This window comes from Schistocerca piceifrons, chromosome 8 (assembly GCF_021461385.2).
Source record: "Schistocerca piceifrons isolate TAMUIC-IGC-003096 chromosome 8, iqSchPice1.1, whole genome shotgun sequence".
NCBI classification, from domain to species: domain Eukaryota; kingdom Metazoa; phylum Arthropoda; class Insecta; order Orthoptera; family Acrididae; genus Schistocerca; species Schistocerca piceifrons.
The window spans coordinates 32,234,891-32,252,952 of NC_060145.1; positions in this window are offsets into that span (position 1 = coordinate 32,234,891).

Genomic DNA, 18,062 nt, shown 5'->3' on the forward strand with positions numbered 1-18,062 from the left:
AAACTGAAGGAGTGGCCATGGGTAGCCCCTTATCTCCAGTAGCGGCGAATCTGTTTATGGAAAAATTCGAGGATGAGGCACTTACAACTGCTGCCTACCAGCCGATGTGTTTCTTCAGATACGTTGATGACACATTCGTCATCTGGCCGCATGGGGAGAGAATACTGGATGAGTTCCTGGACCATCTGAACACAAGACACCCCAACATCAAGTTCACCATGGAACTAGAGAGTGATGGTCAGCTTCCATTCCTCGATGTTCTGGTAAAGAGGAAAGCACCTTAGGCCACAGTGCGTACAGGAAACCAACTCACACTGACTTATATCTACAGGCTGACACCTGCCATCACCCAGCACAGAAGCAAGGAGTGCTGAGAACACGCGTTTACCGAGGCAAAACACTCTCTGACCCTGACAGCCTGACAGCGGAATTAGAACATCTACAAAGAGTGTTCACAGACAATGGATACCGCACGAGGGACATCCGCAAAGAACTCCATCGGACCAGACGACATGAGGCAACAGAAGAGGAGCAGGAAGAAGAGACCAGGAAAATAGCCATTCTACCGTATGCTGGGCCTATATCTGCCACGATTAGCAGAATCTTGAAGAAACACAATATCAAGAGTGTGTTCTGCCCACCTTACAAGATAAGGACGCTCCTGGGAACTGTCAAGGATGCTTTTGAGTTAAGGAAACCTGGTGTCTACCATATACCATGCGGATGTGGGATGTCTTACATCGGTCAAACTACCAGAACAGTTGAAGTAGGATGTAAAGAACACCAGAGACATACCAGGCTACGACAGGTAACTAAAGGATCCTGGCTCAGACCCACCGATTCTGGGCTAGTGTTATTAATGAATCGATTGAAATCAAGATGGCGGAGAACTTGATCAACGGGGAAGCAGGATGTCAGCTTAGTACTGCGTGGAATCCTGCTTTGGAATGACTACAGAAACCACGGAAGAAAGTTCCCTCCTCCATGAATGAACTACAGACGTCCAAGGGAGTAAGTGACGGAACAGAACGGTATACGCCATATCAGGTGGCAGCAAAAAATGGTTCAAATGGCTCTGAGCACTATGGGACTCAACTGCTGTGGTCATCAGTCCCCTAGAACTTAGAACTACTTAAACCTAACTAACCTAAGGACATCACACACATCCATGCCCGAGGCAGGATTCGAACCTGCGACCGTAGCAGTCGCATGGTTCCGGACTGCGCGCCTAGAACCGCGAGACCACCGCGGCCGGCAGGCGGCAGCAAGCTCCTAGGAGGATGTCTATCATAATATTCAGCTCCAACAGCAGCCGGATGCCGCAGGAAGAGCACCTCACAGGCGCGTACCGTCTTCAGAAGGACGGGGGAATAGCTCGACCACGAGAGAAACTCGCCGCGGTCGCAGACAGCATAAGAAACTTCAACAGAGCCGTGATAGTGCTAGGATCGCGCCTATCGGATGCGGACCAAATAGGGAACACCTTTGGATGTCCGCTACCTCAGAAGAGAGCGGCAACGGGCGTGGACCGAAGATGGAGCGCCTAGAGACTGATACCACCGCCAGAAATGACCACAGTGGGTGCAGACGGCATAGGGAGTGCCACACACCGCCCAGGCGTAAATATGGGACAAGGTCAGCTCGTCAACCAGTCTCAGGGAACACCTGATGAACACGCCGAGTTACGACGTCGAAAAATCGTGTTGGGAAGACGCGGACCACCGGCAGTACGCCCGATTCTACGAGGTGACAACAAATCGCCAGGAAAGTCTTAGACATTATATAACAAAGGCATGCTTCGACACGTAACTGAAGAACTAATGATTTATGTCAGATTATTAGCTAGCATTCCAAACCGGGATTCAAAGGCAGTTCAAAACGAATGAAAGACTTGGATTCGAGGAAAACTCTGACATGAGTTTTGTAATCACTAGGGATTAGGGTCTGGAATGGAAGAGTGGATTTAACGAGCTTGCAGGTAGCCATTCATCAGGCACTGTATGGCCGACTGAATCTTGGGCTGTTGCCAGTCTATCAATAACTGCAGGGATTGAGAGACTTGTGAACAGAGTTACCGAGGGAACTATAGTTAGTAGCAGAGACTAATTGTTCCAACCTGCTACTATCATGGAGCAAGGGTGGAGGTGAGAAAGGATACTGAATGGTTATATTTGTCAGTGGAAATACCAGTGGCAGACAAAGACATATTGTTTAGGTGTTACACAGTACACAGCTATCCAGTAAGTTTGCAAAAAGTGGGGAAGTTCGTGCATATGGTGGTGTGCTACTAATAACGGAAGATGGGGACTGTTATGCAGTAAGGACTGAAGAAGAAGTTGAGTGATGTCCAAGCTGGTTGGACACCTGTGTCTTAATCGCAAGACCAGATTGGCGGTAGTGCATGTGTCATGCAGTTGTTGAGGGGCAATACAGAGGGCCAGACATGCCAAAAGGGCGTGGTGGAATTCAAGCCAAACTTTCAATAACCTGTCTACACTGGCTATACTCGGTGTATGATGATGCAATAGTAGTGGTGATCTCTTAGAAAGAAGGTAAGCTCATGAGAGCGAGACAGGTGGAGCTAACAGGGAATACATTGCCAGTTAATGAAGCCAGCTGAGCCAGACTGGAGCGTGATTGCGCCTCATTGACGATGCGAAATGGTGCAATTAAAAGCAACAAAATATCTTTTCAACCATCAGTCAGTCACTGGGCCCCAAAGGACCACGAGACAGCCCCACCCTCAGCCAGCTGCCCTCCAGAACCTATGAAGCAGATGTGAAGGCAGAATCTAGAAGGTAAGAGGAGCAATTAATATGCCAAACTGAGTACCAGGGATCATGGCAATAAGAAAAAAACGAATAAGCAGTAGTGAGAGTATACAAGGATGTGAAGTACAGTAGATGGTTGGCCCTGGTGGAGTGCAGCAAAGTAGATTACAGATAGCAGAGATGAATGGAACAAGGGACAGTGATGTCCAGAACAGAGAAGAGAAGAAATGAAGCTATTAGAGCGATGGTGGACACGGAATAAAAATCATGCAAATATTTGAGAAAAGAGGTCTTCAGTGTCAAGGCCATATATGGCAAACGAAGCAAGGGCAATGGCCAGATGCAATCCTCGAACGGTCAGCGCAAGAAAGAAGGAAGTGTGGACAGACAAGAATAATATGGAGAGAGGAAATAATACATCTAATGATAACGAGATGTCCGAAAGAGCAAGATAGCAGTGATCTTGAATGCTGGAGAATGAGAATACAGGGCAACTGCCAAAGAATTGAGGAGCCCTTAAAAGTGAAAATAAGTCAAAGGTAAATCCCTCACCTGCCAGTGGGTCGAAGGTGGATCTTGACCCATGCCCCAACAGCTGCAAAGTATTGACATAGGTCACCAGCCACTGCCGTACTGAGCATGGCCAGGTGTGGCATGAGAATGCATAGCCAACAGTCTTTGCCATGGTTGAGCTACAACTGGTGCTGATGGAAAAGCTGTCAATGCTAAGAGCCCCAAGACAATTGATGGATAGAGTGTCCATTGAGCGAATCCTGAGTCAGTGGTTGGCTCGGGGTGGCTGTCGCTGGCGGTTACCCAGTGGCTGCGAGGCTAGGGGGCCTTAGTTCGGCACTCGGCACACGATGTGGAGCCTCAGTCGTGCCAGGAAGATCACGTAGCGGTGATGAACTCATGACAGGGGCCAGCAGGACGATGAGTGACAACTCGATCACCCACTAATCTTTATATATGACATAACCAGTCTGTTTAGGTGTTTTGGCTTCTGAGTTAGGTATGTTTGTGTTGATGGTAACTAGTCAGTGCACTACGTAGCAAGTGGATGGTGATGCCGTGGAACAACCTTAGGTCCCATCCACTTAGGCGTTGGTCTTTACTACAAGGACCTTCTCGCTATATCCTACCCTCCTTTACAATTTTTGGCACTCCTCCCCTCCCCCCCCCCCCTACACACACACACATATACGCACAATTCCCTCCACTGCTGTCAACAGCTTCTAAGAGATGAATATTTATTAGCTACAAGTTTCGATCATAAAACAACCTCAGATTTCATAAAATTAATACAACACATTATATGACGATCTTCTTACAGTGGCTCCAACTGAAGCAACTGTGTCATCTTATTTTAACATTGACTTTATAATGCATATCACTACTGATGGCAGTGGTGCTGTTTGACTTCAATTTCATCTGATACTACAGCAAGAGCCTTCCCATGTATGATGATGTAAATAATTTTATAGTACCTGAAAATGATGAAAGCGGTAATTAATAAAGAATGATTCCATCAGCGTCTACTGCCTGGACTAAGATAAACCTTTATTTTCATTCTTAGAGCCCTTGTGATGTGTGCTATCAACCGGTAAATGTGTTAATTAAATTTTGCAGTTAATTGCTCTTCCCATTTTTATTTGTTAAGTCTTTAGATATCGGATCAACTCATACAATCATCAGCAAACCGTTGTGGTATCTTACTTCCAACGCTATTCCAGTTTTGGTAGAAAAGTTTATTTTCTATGTACTATAGTGTTGTTCCGCCTCGTCGGTTGTATCCTTCGGTAGTGATGTTATATCTATCACGTAATATTATTAATTAACTTAGGTCATCGGTTACCTAAACGTAAAATAACGCAGGTTCTACTTTGTATAATGAAGAAAATCAGATTAATGAATTTTATTATCAATCGCCTAGAGAAAATCGAAATACGAAGCATGTTACTCTTTCAATAGAAGTGCAAACAGAGCTCAAAGCTCGTTAATGTTATTGTAATTGAATTGCTGAAGGCTGTAAGTAGGCTGTTTATGTTTTCTTATTGGCAACGTTACGTAGCGCTCTGTATGAAAATCACTGGCTGTGCTATGTGCAGTCTGTGGGTAGTTTGCATTGTTGTCTGCCATTGTAGTGTTGGGCAGCGGCAGCTGGATGTGAACAGCGCGTAGCGTTGCGCAGTTGGAGGTAAGCCGCTAGCAGTGGTGGACGTGGGGAGAGAAATGGCGGAGTTTGGAAATTTGTAAGAATGGATGTCATGAACTGCTATGTATATTATGATTTTTCAACACTATTAAGGTAAATACATTGTTTGTTCTCTATTAAAATCTTTCATTTGCTAACTATGCCTATCAGTAGTTAGTGCCTTCCGTAGTTTGAATCTTTTGTTTAGCTGGCAGTATTGGCGCACGCTGTATTGCAGTAGTTCGAGTAACGAAGATTTTTGTGAGGTAAGTGATTTGTGAAAGGTATACGTTAATGTTAGTCAGGGCCATTCTTTTGTAGGGATTTTTGGAAGTCAGATTGCGTTGCGCTAAAAATATTGTGTGTCAGTTTAAGGACAGTCTTGTATAATTTTTCTAAGGGGACGATTCATATGTCGACCCTTAGCCGAGGATACCTCACTGGAATCTTCTGATTTTCTCTTGTAGTTTGTGTAATGAGTGTAGCTATTGTGTATTGCTAGTGCGTAATTGTAGAGAGAATCTCCTTTGTAGTTGCAGTCTTTCATTGTTGTACAGTAAAACAGTTGTGGCATGCATGTAGATTTGCACCAAGTATTTCGCATTTGCGCTTGCGATTAACTAGAAATCATTTTCAGTGCTATGTTAATGTGTTTTCTTCTTTTGCTCTTCAAATTGTGCTTTTCTGTGTTGTCGTGTGAACTATTGTGACAATAATGGCGTGTGAAAAACGTAATACTAGGCTCCAAAGTAAACTGAGAAACGACAGTGAAGACGAAAGCGGTGTGTTAGCGCCACCATGTAATGAATTAACTAATATTCAAAGTGGGAATCATTATCGATCGATCGCTCGGCAACATCTCGCCTCAGGAACCCGAAATGACAGGACACAATTTTGCAAATACTGTAGATTTAGGTTTTGCGTCCTCACCGTTTTCTCAAATAAGTCAAGACACATTTTCTGCTTCTCAAAATGTGAATGTTGCCGGTGCAAATGCACTGCCGAAAAGCGTAGAGGAACAGATAGACACCAGTGCATTGTTATTACAATTAATGCAACAAATGGGACAAAAGCTTCAAAAGTTAGACACAATGGAACAACACCACAGACAAACACAGCAACAGTTAGACAAAATGGAACAAAATCTTCAAAAGTTAGACACAATGGAACAATACCAAAGACAAACACAGCAACAGTTAGACGCAATGGAACAAAATCTTCACACCACGCTTGAACAGACACGTGAAGATTTAACTACTGAGTTACATAACATTGAATCGAAATGTCAAAAAGTCTGTAATGACGTAAAAACACAAATTCGTGAGCATTTTCAACCTATTTTTTCGCGGCATGAAAATGCATTACAGAATCACGAAGCAGCCATAAAAGAACTGCAAACTATTGTTCATGAAAATCTTGAGACCTTGCAAGCTAAAATTGACTCAGTTGCATATACCGATTTGGTTACGCAACTTGCAAAAACACAGGAAAACTGAAAGGACACAGTAGATACTCTGAAAATTGGTTCAGAAAGACACATGGAGGAAACTAGTTCATTATCAGAGAAAGTAGTTGAACTTTCAGATCAGCTAAATAATTTATCTACGAAGGTAGATGATAATCTGAATGACACAAAACCGGTAGTCTTTAATGACACAGAAGAGTGCGAACAAATTAGGAAATTCAAAGAAAATCAGAATCAAATTAATACGCAACACCAAAGAGAAATCCGGGAAGTACAGGATCAGGTGGCTCAAGCAATACAAGAATTACATATTTCAGAGGACACTCGCGCTCCAACACGGGAAGAGGAACTTACAAATACGGAAAAGTCACAAAATAATAACACAGGGCGTTTCGGAAATTATGAAAGAAATTGGCAATGTGCACCGAATTTTGAGATGCAGCTGCCGACACGACGTAACAATGACCGATATGCGACTCGCCGACACGATGATTTTGACTGTAAGCTGTTCTTTAGTACACAAAAATTCAAAATATTTAAGAATTCTGGCAACGACATTCATCCACAAGCGTGGCTCCATCGATTCTCTCGTTGTTTTCCTCCCAACTGGTCATTGGAGCACAGATTAGAATTTATGTGTGGCTATTTAGAGAATGAACCAGCTGTAAGAATGCGATCGGTCATTCACGATTGTCACAGTGGTTGGTTGGTTGGTTCTTTCGGGGAAGGAGACCAGACAGCAAGGTCATCGGTCTCATCGGATTAGGGAAGGATGGGGAAGGAAGACGGCCGTGCCCTTTGAAAGGAACCATCCCGGCATTTGCCTGGAGCGATTTAGGGAAACCATGGAAAACCTAAATGGGGATGGCCGGACGCGGGATTGAACCGTCGTCCTCCCGAACGCGAGTCCAGTGTCCAACCACTGCGCCACCTCGCTCGGTATTGTCACAGTGAAGGAGAATTTTATCATGCCTTCCTCTCAGCATATTGGTCTCAAGCTACACAAGACCGAGTAAAACATAGCATCATGATGATGAAGAACTTTGAACAATCTGAATTTTCCAGTCTTGTCAAATATTTTGAACACATGTTGCACAATAATCAGTACCTGTCAAACCCATACAGCCTCTCAGAACTCTTCCGCATTTGCTTAATCAAATTACCTGAACATTTGCGACACATTATTTTGGCAGGACGTTGCAAAGACGACATTGAAGCATTTCAGGGACTCTTACAAGAATTAGAAATTGACACTGCCAATCGTGGAACGCGAAAACAGGAACACAACAATTACAGGTCACATCCGTCGCAATTCCGCGATGAAAGAAATAATAACTGGAAGCGACAAGGCTATTCTTACAACGCAAATCGTGACCAAAACAGACACCACCCATATGACAACCACTGGCAGAGTAATAATAGTTACAGAGAAAGATCGCATTTCCGTAGTAATGAATATGACAGACATTACCATAGAAACAGACAATATGCGAACAAAAACAATTATTATCAAGGGAGACAGAATAACTTCAGACGCAACAGTTCAGCGCGCAGTTACGATTCTGGGAGAAATTCTCCACCACATGACCGACAAACAAGAAACTATGTAAACTACCGACAAAACGACAGACCTGAATGCCATCAGAAATGGCAGGATTCAAACAGAGCAGGGCACTTTCGACAACGTGAATTTGTAGAAGCTAGGTCTCCTAATCCCAATAACGACGCGCGCCAACAAAGGAACAGACAATGACTCGCACTGCTCAGAGAAAAATAACATAGACGCTAACCTTGAGAAAAATTCCAGTATTCTTTACCGACATATACCACATGATAACTGCGTTAAAGTTGAAACTCTGCATACTAGGAAGAGCAAAGGGTTACACCACATTTCACATGTAAAGCCATTTGTTGAGAGATAATCTGCTTTTTAACTTAGTCTTAGCTATAAAATTTTTCACTTCACGTTACTAGTACTCTTTTTCAATCTTATAAATTGTTAACATGCAACTATGTTTTAAAGTTAACTATCCAGTCAAGAACCAAGAGAACTTATTTAAACAGAAATTACGAATGCATTGTTATTGTGAACAGACGACACAATGTTATTGTGTGTGTACATTCTTGCTTGTTAGTTGCACGATTACGTAACGACTATAAGGCTCACATATTTAGAACATCTACCAGTACTGCTAATGAGATTTTAATGCAACATTTTGGTTTACTTGAAAATACATTCTGGATTTAAAGTACTTTCAGTGAGATACCAGATGACATAGTGGTTAGTTTATGTGACAGCTACACGATTTTATCACGACGCTACTAATGAGTGACAATTTACAATGATGTTTTTGCAGTGTTTCTGTTTTATTTCTGCACAGTTTTTCTGTAATATTCTGAACAGTGAAACATGTTATAGTAGTAACTTTTGTGGTATAGCTACAATGAGACAGCCTTTTTCGTAGCACAACAATACGTTACATTACAGTACTTTCTTGATCACGGTAAGGTACGTAATAACTACGGTACCCATACGCAAAGCATTTCTCTTTCGTTTATGATGAGGTAAGTATATTGACTTCAGCAGAACTTTGCTTACAGAGGACGATAACTACGACACTTCCACAGAATTATCTTACAGCAAGACGCACATTTAGTGCTACAGGACACGCATTTGAGAGATTAATTTTGTACTTAAGCCATTTATATTTCAAGATTTTTGAATTACAAAGAAAGTTTTCCATGATACATTTCATTCCATTGCTGTAATCTGTAACACCTGACGGTATAATTACATTAATCCTCAGGGGGGTACACCCTTACTTTGTGTACCATGTGTTTGGCAAGCACAAGGAGCCCTAGCTAATATGGTATTTGCTTATACAACTTTACACATCGGTACCATATTTCTCTAACACACAAATTACACAGCTATCTGATCATTTAACTGAGAGAAAAACATTTTTTGTTACTACATCAGTTACACATGTTTACGCAATTAAACAGTTGGATAATTTTATACTTATTAAATTGTATTTTGTCTGTACTTTGTGAACTGTTCATATTTTTTTGGATTCACTGTGATACTATGAGAGCTTTGAATGATGTATTTGGTAAGGGGGCATGATTTTAAAGTACGTTTGAGGCAGATGACACTATTGAAATGAGCAGAGAATTTTTTTTAGGTTTTGACATTATTGCAGAAAGCTACAACGATTTTGAGATTTGACTGAGGAGTTATGATGTTATTTTTATGACGATGATGTGTATTATGCAGTTGAGGTATGTTTATGATCAATAAGATGATGCTACCGTATATGAGGAATTTGATTATGTTACATATTTATTATGATGAAATATTGAAGAATTATCGACGAATATGTATATGTGTAATAAGGTAAGGACTAATGAGTAGTGGTTAGGGACTCTGACTTGTGAAAAAGGATGTTGGAAACCAAGAATCGTACTTTACAAGTTATGATATGTGTGTAAATGCGTGAATGTATCACAATGCCCGCGAAAATTTTTTGGACACTGTTATATTCATAAGATTTTGTTTCTACACATTTGCAACGCAAATTCTCGACCCGTGAAATTTTGTATATGAGACTGTCACTGTAGTGCAAACTGGTGTCGTAAATATTTCGGTAAGAAAGTCAAGTGACCTTGACATAATGCGTCTTGAGCAGCCAGCTGTGTCAGACGCCTGGAGAAAAAGCCATTAGTGTGTGCTTTTTCAGAGGCACAGGTAGAAAAAAAAAAGGGAAGCCATTATCCTCGCTATTGACTTTTCCTTGTCGAAAGCATCACAAATACGACACGCTCAAACTTCAAAACATATGATTACACTGTGGAGCTCTTTTTATGATATTTACTAAAATGCCTAATGAAATGATGAGAAACATTTTACATCTATTGTCTTTCTAGTTGAGAGATTTGCTCATTTTGTTTAATATCTAGTTTCTAGCTGCACTGCAGCATTGGTTAAAATAAAATTTAATAGATGTACTAATATAGTTATTTTATGCCTACAGATCCAGTAAAAATTAATTATGATCTACTTCCAAGAAATCGAGGGAACATAAACAGACATTTCCCTTCACAGGAACTGCATAAATAATTTTTTTTTACAATTTGGTATCTTGTCTGCTAGAGTAAGTTCTCATGATGCATCACCCTAGTGTTAAGATGTGACATAGGTATTAAACATGGCCATTTTTACTGTAATATTTTTTCTGCTTGAGCTTTGTCATGTTTAGATATAAGTTATTGCATTTGCTGCTGCTGTTTGCCAGGCATAGTGTTACTGAATTTGACTTTGTGTTACTCTGCTAAGCCAGTTTACTACTGATTTATTTTTCTTGTTTGCTGCTCATTGCCTTATATTAGTTGTAATATTGTTGCTTACTTTGCCAATTTGTATTTTTTTGTCCTTGCTGTTTGTGTTAATTTGTTATTTGCTGCTGCATTGCGTCGTCCCTTGGTATATATATCTGAGCTCAGTAGATTTAAGTTAGCTTAAGAGGGGGTAGACTGTATAAGATGAATTGAAATAAATGCATTGAGAAGCTATAAGAATTGGTTTGGCCAAAAAAGTAGTGCACAGTGGAGAAAAACTATTTTTGAAAGAGGATGTGAACAGAATACAAAAAGCATGCTTGGATAGGATTTTTTTTTTGGCTGGAGAAAATTTTGAAGTAAGAGGGACGAGATATGGAATGAAGTATTGGGTTGGACTGCAGTACCAAATGTTACCCTGAAAACGAACCTTGCCTTTCCTTTTGTATTATTTCGCTATGTGTTTATGTATCCTTGTGTATTTGTCTTTTTCCTGTCTTTATGTGTCTAGCTAATAAGATTTACGTTGTAGAATTTTCTGATAATATGCTATTTACTTTGTAAAGATGCTTAGACATTATTTATTCTGTTCTGTTTTAATGTTCATGTGTGAAGTTGATGTTTCAAAAGTTGTTCTGATCTTTTATGTATGTACTTATGTCATAATTCCTGTAACACTGATGTATATGTTATTTCGATTATTTTGTAAAGCCCGTATTACCACAAATGTTATCTGTATTGTTATGTTCTTTAATGATGTATTTTGTATCTTTGTAATTGTATTCTCATGTTATAAAATTGTAATTGTCACCAGTTCTTCAAATTAAGTTACATTTCACTGCGCGTGTTTCTGTTGGTCATAGTAATGCACAATATGTGAGAAGTAGGGACTGTTAGTGTTTGCACGTGTGTTAATAATTCAGCAAGGGACTGGATAACAGCATTGCTGATTCTGAGGACAATTCCCAAAACTTTGTGAGTGCACAAGTGGTGGTTATGGACTTATCCGCAAGACTCTTCAATGGTGATTGTGCACCTGCACAGTCACAACAGATGGCTGCTGGCCATCTCTACAAGGACTGCAGTGGGTCTGCATCTTTGATGGCCCACCAATACCATTATTTCCACAAGGATTGCAGTGGGTCTGCATCTCTGGTGGCCCAACAGTACCATTATTTCCACAAGGATTTCAGTGGGTCTGCATCTCTGGTGGTCCATCAATACCATAATCTCTACCAGGTCTACAGTGGGTCTGTTCTGCGACGACCTACCTACCAATATTCTTCAACTTCGAATAACTCTGCTGTGGGTTTGCTCTGTTGAGGCCCATTACCTGTCTGCATGTCAGGAGTCAGCACTGTCTTTCCGTTGGAAGGACAACACTACTTCTTCAAGACTGCATGGAAATCCACGACTTCTGTGTGCATTTTCTTTTACTGCTCAGACATTGAGAAAAACACTGCTATTTTACTGTGATGAACGATCAGGACTGTCTTTATGGACTGTGAGAAAATTTTAGCTTTTGACCAACAGTGTATCAATAAGTGTGTGCATTTGATATCTTTGTTATTGTAATTATAAAAAATTTCTTCAAATCTGTATTGGCCACTGCCCAAAACAATTTGTAAAATTTTTTGTGGGGAGCATGGGGGCTATGTAAGTAGGCTGTTTATGTTTTCTTATTGGCAACGTTATGTAGTGCTCTGTATGAAAATCAATGGCTGTGCTGTGTGCAGTCTGTGGCTAGTTTGCATTGTTTTCTGCCATTGTAGTGTTAGGCAGCGGCAGCTGGATGTGAACAGCGCGTAGCGTTGCGCAGTTGGAGGTGAGCCGCCAGCAGTGGTGGACGTGGGGAGAGAAATGGCGGAGTTTGGAAATTTGTAAGAATGGATGTCATGAACTGCTATGTATATTATGATTTTTCAACACTATTAAAGTAAATACATTGTTTGTTCTCTATTGAAATCTTTCATTTGCTAACTATGCCTATCAGTAGTTAGTGCCTTCCTTAGTTTGAATCTTTTATTTAGCTGGCAGTATTGGCGCTCGCTGTATTGCAGTAGTTCGAGTAACGAAGATTTTTGTGAGGTAAGTGATTTGTGAAAGGTATAGGTTAATGTTAGTCAGGGCCATTCTTTTGTAGGGATTTTTGAAAGTCAGATTACGTTGCGTTAAAAATATTGTGTGTCAGTTTACGCATAGGATTTATAATTTTTCAAAGAGGTCGTTTCAAGGCTATTTGCTTAATTCCATACATCACACAAGGTGACATTAAAAGTCTTTAGAATGAGGACCGTGGTTCACTTTATATTACCTGATAATAACACGCACGTAATGGAACACTTTCTGTTATGTGCCAGAGGTATCATACCCGAACAATCGCAGTGCAGCTAGTCAAGACTAAGAATTAGTGAGAAGAAATGGTCTGTCAAGGCATTTTATATTTCATTATATTATATGCAAAGAACCAGTAAGTGGATGCCATTACCAGCACGAAATTCTACATTGACAGCTGACGTAGCTTCTGCTGATGGCAGCCACTGACAACAAAGATATTGCTGCCACGCCACTTGCACACTTGGACGTATTTTTAAACACATTTCAATGATGGAAGAAAATAACGTATTATAGTTTCACTTCCGCATAAAGCTTCACTACAGACAAATACCTTCATAAAAGACTTGTTATCATCTAAACTGATCTTCTATGTTGTAAATTTCTCTTATTCGATAAGGAGTTTCTTGTTATTCGGCTCTACGTAATTTCTACTTCGACCATCGCATCTTATTTTTCGGTCAAAATAGCGAAATTTATCTTTTGGTGTCTCATATCCTAACCAATCTCCCTCCGATAGCTGATGTAACTGAGCCACCTTCCATTAACCTTCTAGCACACCTGTTCGTGTTCGTCTTGAAACCTGGTTTCATTTCCTATCAGGTTAAGTTATTTTGCAACTCCTTTTCCATCTCTCATAGAATAGCAATGTCATCAAGAAATATCAAAGACTCTGTTTCTCCTCCTTAACCTGTAATTTTCTGTTACAGTTTCTCCCTACCTACCTTCACAGCTTTCTCATTGTACAAAATGAGTAACACGACAGACATAATACAATCTTGCCCCAGTCCCTCCCAAAGTACTGATTCCCATTCATGTCTTTCGTTTAATAACTGCTGTCTGGTTTCTCTACAAGTTGTGGGTAATCTTTTGCACCCTTTATTTTGTCTCTCATAACCTCAAAATATTTGTTATTATTACTGTGTGTTTGACTGCACAATGGCAAGCTGAAGTCCATGCTAGAATAATGACTGCATAAAAATTGCATACTACGAATCAACCGTCGTTAGTATGAAGTTATGAAACAAGGGAAAAAGTCACGCTCTTCTCCAACATCTTATTGAATCATCAACAAATATCGAAACTTCTGTTCATTACGTCCCAAACTATAGAAGATAGTGGACCCTCCCTAGATCCATAAAAGTGAGAGAATGGACTTTACTAAATAATATTCTGGATCCCTTTGCGAAAGCGTGTTGCGAAACATTCAAAAGCATCGTACATACGAAAAGGACACCATGCTGGGGACAATCGTTAATCATAGTGGAAACACCGAATCCACCTATTTATTTACAGCACGACACGGCAACAGATCCAAAAACGTTCATTACAGTGGCCGCGAAAATCTACACCACATATGTAATTGCGAAGCAATGCTGTTTCCCTACACGTAATAACTTCATAGCTGAGTATGTGAATCGTCAGTCGATGAGAATAGAATACTAATGAGTGAAAGTAAAGAAGAAAAATTGTGAATTCAACAAACAAACATAGATGAAATTTTGTGCGTAATGCTGCAGAGAAGAAAGTATTTGGTGTGTGTGTGTGTGTGTGTGTGTGTGTGTGTGTTTTATGAAGATAGAAGGTAAAAGAGAAACGGAAAAATGAGTTAACATGATGACATTGCGTAGAATATTCTAAATCTAGTCCTACATCCTCTTCAATATCGTTACGCAAGGTTGCGTGGATTTTAAATTACAGCACGAACACTAAAGATGTGCTCCTACCGCGCAAATTTCCGTACACACTAGGTGTTTGCAGAAGCTGCGCGAAGGCGCTAGAGGGCGTATGCAGTTCTGCAAAATCAAGCATGCAGGATTGCGGGAGCCTCAGTATCCCGTTCCTTACTTTTTGTGCTTTGCTTCAGTACATTTCTGGTGAGAGATTCAGGTTTTTGCAGGCGTACAAATGTGTATTTGCTTTATCACTCCGTCAGTCATCTAAAGAGAAATAAATGGAATTAGAAAAGCACTGTTCGGCACTTCGTTGTTTGTGGACGGTTAATTCCGCATATTACGAGGGCTATTCGTAAAGTAAGTTCCGATAGGTGACGATATGGAAACAACTGTGAAAATCGAAAATATTCTATTCGAAACAGATAGCTACACCTTCCAGCTACCTTTCTGGGTAGTCGCTGCTACGAATTAGACATGTGTCGTAGCGCTGCGTAAACTTTTCGATACTCTGGTCACAGAAAGCAGCCGCCTGTTATTTTTGTCAATACTCTATGCTCGTCTACAGCTCGTTCATTGTGCCGAAACGTTGTCTTCAAAGACAGCAGTTCATGTGAGCAGAGATAAACCTTAGGGGAAGGCAGTTACGAGCTTTATTGCAGGTGATCAAACACTTTCCACCGAAAACGCTGCAGGAGCATCTTCATTGTCCCTGCAGAATGAGGCCGAGAATTGGCATGCAGAAGGAACTGCATGACAGTTTTGTTATGTGGGCTGCATGATATCACGCGAAATCTCTAGCCAAGCTCTCTTACTTGGTGGGAGACGTTATTTCCTATGCATCTTGATTTGCTGATTGTGCACTCAGAATTGAAAATAGAGGCGTGAAGCGATGACTGGCATACTAGAGACATTTCCCAATACATTTATGCAAAGCTTCATCCGATTTTCACAGTCGTTTCCATTTCGCGGCCGATCGGAACTTACTTTCCGAATAGCCCTCGTATAAAGATATAGTGAGACGAAATGACAGTTAACAATTCCTCATATATAACAATAACCTGTAGACGATAAAGGCAAGCTCGAACAAAGTAAATTGCATTGTTCGAAATTGTGTAACGTTCTTTAATAATGAATTATTCTTGTTTATTAATGGATGTACAACGCGTGATGTTTGTCTTACTGAAATTTATGTTTAACGTGTTGTTGAGCGAATAGTGTGCGCTTAATCAGTTTTACTGTAATACAAAGGAAAATTAAACAACTTTATCTGGAAAACCAGTATGTAATGCCTATGGTGAAATAAATCCCACTGAAATTTACTCAGTATCGTGAGCCCGAGTCCTATGACCCTGTGCAATAAGCTGATAAAATTCCTAAGCAAATAAACAATGAAATGCATTTTCTTTAGCTCTTCGTCGCAACGGATTTCATCTTGGTATTCTGTTGTGTCTGCAGCAGGCATATAAAATATTCAATCTTGGCTCAGCGAAGTATTAAAACTGTTACAAACATTAATACTTCTCTGATGCTGACAGAGTAAATTTTTTCTGCCTCTTAGTGAAAAATAATTTCACATAAAAATATTCATTGGATTTAAATAAACATGATGTGCAAGAGGATGAGTACTGATAAGCGGATATGCTAAGACCGAATGGTTCAGTTAAAAAGTCGTATTCAAAAGAAAGTGTCTCCTTCAGAAAATCTTGTATGAAACATTTTACGTTATCTTCAAAATCAGTGAACCTCTAAACTGTTCTATAATTCTCACTTACTGATGTATTTAACAGTACTTGGATGGTTATATGACAAAGGTTCTGACATCGTTTGACAAAATAGATCCCAAAATTTAACTTCAAATCGGACATACTTAATCAACCTATACATTAAACGTGATGGAAGATACTTGGTTCCTACATTCCTGTTCGTTACTGTCACAGTTAGGAAAATCCACATTGCGTTGCTCACACTTAAAACTAAATATACAAAATTTCACTACCTTACAAAACTGTTTTATTCTGTTTCCATAGGCCAACAGTTAAATTCACAGGGCTAGCCACTAGCTCAAAGACTTACATCCGACCTTTAACAGAGCGCCACAGCAAATGCTACTGTGCTCAGTGCGCTCCTATATACAGTAGATTCTGCCACTCAAGCAACATCTTTGGTTCAGTGGTGTCAAAGATACAATCTATTCTACATGTGATAATCATTTCATGTCATTTTTCATGAAATATATCACAAAATCGGGCTCCACATACAAGTGGACCCCGCACAATTCTGACCAATACAAGTCGAAAAAGAGGAGTGTTTGTTTCACAGTAGATTATCTGAATACATTCTGGTTCCATAACAGGTAATTTGCGTGGACAAGAGCAAATATAAGTAATGTGCCTGTTTTCACTGTTACGGAGGTTGGCGTCCAAAGCCCCTACCACTGCGTGAAATTTCGTCTCACTTCAAAATCTCGTGCTAGATCCACACAGATGAGCCTTACTCTAAAGGCTGAAGGTAAACAAAAGACAAACTAAAAAATTATATTACAGGCTTCTGCAAAATAACATAGATCATCATGGCACCCTCCCCCCCCCCCCCCAAACACACACACACACACACACACACACACACACACACACACACACACATTCACCAAAGCTGCTGGGTGCCATGGCCAACCAAAATGTAAAAACAATTTTAGGATTAAGGCCAAGAGAACGTGGAACACCTAGGCAATGATCAGGGAAAACATCTTTCACCCTTTAGTTTCCACACTTTATTTAAACAAGACGCAAAAATTTTAAATAAGAAAACATCTCCGATTTTGTACGAGATATAACAACAAAGCTTAAAGGCCTTAATTAAAAAACAACACATAGCGTAATGTACAGGTCTATGCAAGCGCTTGAGAAAGGTTTACAATGGCCCAATTCTTAAGAGAAGAGTTAACTAATTAATAAAAAAATAACAATTTAAGAGACATCCCAAAAATTTGCTTTCTACCCACCTTTCCAAATGTGTACATTTTCCTTTTAAAATATTGGAGTCTAGCTGGGTACACCATAGATAGTAAAATCTTACAATTTCATCAGTTAAACAAACAACAAGAATATTCTCAAAGTGTTAACCATGGAAAAAACAACAATGTGAGAGACATTCCCCCCCCCCCCCCCCCCCCACAAAAAAAATGTGTTTTCAACTCAACTTAGCAAATGCATTTATGAGGGTCGTTCAATAGGTAATGCCCCACATTTTGTTGTTTTTAACACATTTATTGTTAAGAGTCAGAA